This window comes from Anneissia japonica, unplaced genomic scaffold (genome assembly GCF_011630105.1).
Source record: "Anneissia japonica isolate Jap-2015-1 unplaced genomic scaffold, ASM1163010v1 scaffold288176_len59077_cov173, whole genome shotgun sequence".
Classification (NCBI taxonomy): domain Eukaryota; kingdom Metazoa; phylum Echinodermata; class Crinoidea; order Comatulida; family Comatulidae; genus Anneissia; species Anneissia japonica.
The window spans coordinates 21,285-26,210 of record NW_022740510.1 but is presented as its reverse complement, the minus strand read 5'-3'; the positions used below and the strand labels follow the sequence as shown (position 1 = coordinate 26,210).

The window sequence follows — 4,926 nt, the reverse complement described above, 5'->3', positions numbered from 1 at the left end:
GTCGAGAAAGGTCATTTCCCGCCATCTAGAAATCAAAATTTTCCCGGGGGAGGAATGTTGACCCCACCACCTAGATTTGATTCTAGATCTGCATGATTCATATTCCCATTCATCTTATAAGCAGTGGCGTAAAAGGCGGGGGCCAGGGAGGGCAGACTGCCCCCCCCCCCGACGGTTTTTACCGGGCTGACCAAGCCGGCGTACCGGGCTGGGTAAGAAGAAAAAAGAAAGAGGAGAGAGGGAGGGAAAGAGAAAGAAGGGGAAAGAAAAAGAAAGGAAAAAGGAAAAGAAAAAGAGAAGAGAAAAATAAAGACAAGAATAAAAAGGAAGATATAATGAACAGATATCACAATACCCCGGCCTGCAACCCCTTCTCCACTTCAAAAAGTGTCCATATTGCATTTGATCTAAGCCGCCAGGTATTCTCCGCAGTGGTGTAACCACCGGGGAACAAGGGGAAAATATCCATTTGTGGAAAATCTTTCCCCATTGAATGCCCTTTTCACCCGGGAAAGTGCCTGAAAATCTCAAATTTTAAATCCAATATTTTGTTGAGGTAGTCCAATTTCCTCCAAAAATTGCAAATTTTAGGGAGTTTTGATCAATTCCGACGAAATTAGAAAACAACATTTTTCGCGCACTACGCGCGCATTTTTTAATGTTAAAGATTGTGCTTCCTCTCCTCTGCCTTATAAATTATAACACATAGTCCCAAAATCAAGAAAGAAAATTTAAGGATAGATCGTTTATAAAAGAAGGGCCTCAATGTGTAATGATGTTGAAAGAATATGTTTGTAATAAATAAAGCCATAAGGAAAATGCTTATATTCAGTTCAAAAAAACGAGTGTGGCCATATATAACATAAGAGCATTTCTTGTTGAGGTAGGCCAATTTCCTCTAAAAATTGCACATTTTAGGGAGTTTTGATCAATTGCGACGAAATTAGAATTAAAAAAACAAATATTTTTCGCGCGCATCGCGCGTATTTTTTAATGTTAAAGCTTGTGCTTGCTCTCCTTTGCCTTCTAAGTTATAACACATAGTCCCAAACTCAAGAAAGAAAAATTAAGATAGATCGTTTTACCTAAAAGAAGGGCCTCGATGTGTAATGATGTTGAAAGAATATGTTTGTAATAAATAAAGCCATAAGGAAAATGCTTATATTCAGTTTAAAAGAACGAGTGTGGCCATATATAACATAAGAGCATTTCTTGTTGAGGTAGGCCAATTTCCTCTAAAAATTGCACATATTAGGGAGTTTTGATCAATTGCGACGAAATTAGAATTAACACAAAAATTTTTCGCGCGCTTAGCGCGCATTTGTTAGGTTTAAGGCTTGTGCTTGCCCTCCTTTGCCTTCTAAGTTATTTAAAAACATAATAGTCCCAAACTTGAGAAAGAAAATTTAAGATAGATCGTTTTACCTAAAAGAGGGGCCTCAATGTGTAATGATGGTGAAAGAATAGGCCTATGATTGTAATAAATAAAACCACGATGAAAATGCTTATATTTAGTTTCAAACACACGGGTGTTATAATAAAATAAGCCCTATGTCGTATTGTTTTCTATGTGGGGTGGGGGGGTGGTATCACCAATTACTAACTGGGAAAATAATTACCTTTGCCGCCACCCCCCTGACCCAAGACCCCTGTTACGCGCCTGCTTATAAGTGGGCCCCCTCACTTTGAAAAACGTTCCGCCGGCCCTGTTAAGATATTAAAATAAAAACTGTTACTTTTAACTATGATAACACTGTGGAACCTAACTACCAAAATGCATCATAACATATTTACATATGAAAACATGAATGAAGACAGCCTTACAAAAGAACTAAACAGATGAAAATACACCATTGTTGTCGTATTCTTTTCCTTTGTTCTGAGAGTACTATCATTCAAATGAGTGTGCCTTGAAGACAACACCCATAAATTGTTGTCTAATAAGATTGGACTTGGAAAATATAAATGAAATGATAGAAATATTATTATACATACAAAATTCCTTATAATATTTGATATTTTGTTCTTATAAGATATTTATGTAAATTAGCTTATTTTTGTATTTATTAAGTTTCAGTAAATAGTTAAATATTTACAGTGATTTTTACAACTTTAGTATCAATAAAAGAAGACTATACCAGTTTAAGTTTTGCTATTTTTTGCGAGTCTTGTAGTGAGGTGTTTCAATTTACAATACATATCATATAACTATTATTGTTGTATAACAATACAAAACATATAATTAACCATTAATCAAACTAGTTTTAGGCAGAATTTATTTTCTTTAATCGTCTACCTGTAAAGAACAAATTAAAATCATTATCATGATAAATCAGTCTGAATAGGCCTATTACTGATCGCAGGCCGGGCTGCGTTAGACCTTAATGCTTTAAATTTAATCGATTTTTGCAACTGTAATAATAATCCTGAAGAAAAAATAATAATTATAAATCAACAATTATAATTTTTCCCAGATATAAGCGCACCTATATTAGGCCTAGGTCCGTTTATACTGTTAGTACTTATTTACTGTAATTATGGGCTCAGAGCTTCAAAAGAGCTTTCTTTGTTTTTGTACGTATCTTTGATCATTAGAGTAAGAATGCTTTGATCTTTTGTATAAATCACTGCTATGTCACCTACTAGAGGTAATGTTTTGATTGGTTAAACACTTTTGGTACTAGTGCATATAAGCTTGCTAATATGGATAATTTTTTCATTCCTGATGATGACATAATTAATGTCGAAATATTGAATCCCAACACGATGACGTGTATTTCAATACTTGGAGTATGTATTATACTTTCTTATAGGAAGAAGAATGTTGATAATATTAATACACTGCCAAATCAGTGGATTTTTATTATATTTTTCGTAATATTATTAAAGCTTACAATATTTGATGCTTTATGTTTCGTTGTATAAATTTCTAGGCCTATACGTTCTTAAATGATTGCACTGTTTTTTTCCCAATAATTTTGTGTATTTTTTTAGGAAAAAAAACATGAAATACATCGTCCTAAAATCAAGAACTTTAATGTAAACGCCCTTCATTGGGAAGATAACAATAGAAATACACATTTCCGTGGTTACGCTTGTATAAGAGAGGGCAAAACATGCCCATTCGTGCAGAACGAGTGTGCAGTGTCTGCCGATTGATGAATCACCTAATGCGAATTCACCAACTGATTAAAAGTTCAACCTGGTTTAACGAGCAATAATACTGTTATAACACACAACAGAGGTTAATGACATAGTCAATGTCTGTATTAAGCTTATGTAAAATAATTTATAGACAAGAAAACAACACGTCGTATAGGCCATGGCCACAGACCCTACATTATAGGGTCTGTATAAGCGAACAACTCGGGGAACAACTATATTCCTGAGAACCAGAGAAAGATAGAAACAAGCCAATCGGCTATTTTGTTACGTAGACGTTTAACCTTCTGTATAAAGAATGCATTGAAATCATTGGCCGGCGGAAGGTGGCTCTCATCAGTTGAAAAAAGGTCAGCATCGCAGTTGCCAAGAAGCTTTCTAGCAATCTTAAACAGGCGTTTTTGATCGTGACCACAGCTATCTACTTGAACCTGAATGGAGGCGGTGCGTTCTTCAACCAGTACACGATGATACTCAATGCACTTTTTCTGGTAAGCAAAAAGATTTGCATATGTTTTAGACTTTCGCCATTTACGTTCTGCTTTTCGCTTATTCCTTTTGGCATCACGGCATACTGTATTAAACCATTCAGATGATGTGCGATCAGATGATGTGCGATACGGTTTTCAGTGGAGCGAGTTCATCCCTGGGTAAGGTGAGTGAGGAATTATACTCATCAATAGCTGAATTGATTTGCATTGAGTCAGTAAAGTGCAATCTATCAATGGATGTAATTGTGATAAGATCAGGATTATTAGTATTAATCAAATCAAGAGTATGCTGGTGTTTATGGGTAGGAACAATTATGAGCTGTGTGAGGTTGAATGAACTGAGGACATCTGAAAGCTGGAGCGTATACGCATTCAGTGGATCATCAGCATGTATGTTGAAGTCACCCGTAATTATGACATTGGAGGACAAGGAGTACTGCTCAACAAGTGTTGAAAACTCAGTAAAAAAACTGCATGTTCGGACAGGGGGTGGCCTATAGATGACAAGAAGTGTGATTGTCTTCAAAGGTAACTTGACGATGGCCTCACAACCTTCAAATGATCGAAACTGGTCAAGTCTACGGCAGTTTGTTGCAAATCGTGTCATAACAGCAACACCGCCACCTCTGCTATTAATCCGAGGAAATGAAAAGAGCCGGTAACCACTTGGTTGGCAAGCTGCGATTAGAGAATTATCATTTACTTGAAGCCATATCTCTGTAACTGCAATGATGTCGACATCATGATCAACTACATATTGGTGGAACTGTGTAGTTTTGTTGCAAACAGATTGGGCATTCCAAACGGCAATTTTAACTGAGCTATGACTTTGCGAGTAGAGTTGAGAGGTCATTTGAGGCACACCAGAAGATGAAAGGTCAAAAGTTGACCTGCATTTGACCTTGCACTTGACCTGTCTGCCAGCTCTACAACCACGATTACGACGTAAAATTCCTAAATCCTTCATACGATTGTAAGCAGTAAGCGGGATCTTAAGTTTACGTTTGTTGTTGAGACACAGCATTAAACGTCTGCAGGTAGGCCTAGGCCTAAGCACAGGCACAGAGGCTTGATAAAAACCTGAGGAAAGGTCGAAATAGTGGTTTTCTCTATAAGTTTTTATAAAATCTATACATGGTTTTCTTTTCCTATATTTTTTGTATAATTTTAATTTTAAATTGTTTTGCATTATATGGCCGTTTGCTGTTTTATGGGTTTTTCCCATTTGCCTTTCAAACCTATATATATATATGTATATACACCTATATATAAT

General features: G+C 36.1%; 1 protein-coding gene across 4 annotated transcripts in view; it reads left to right on the top strand.

Moving 5' to 3' along the window:
• Positions 1–4,926, top strand: part of LOC117118235 (NXPE family member 1-like) — a 25,748-nt gene that overhangs the window by 2,853 nt on the left and 17,969 nt on the right. Inside the window, exon 1 of one of the 4 annotated variants that reach the window (XM_033262754.1) lies at positions 3,100–3,653. The exons of the other annotated variants lie outside the window; for them this stretch is intronic. The gene's annotated coding sequence lies outside the window, so the exon portion shown is untranslated. Of the gene's footprint in view, positions 1–3,099; positions 3,654–4,926 lie in introns of those variants that run through there. 4 annotated transcript variants of the gene reach the window in all.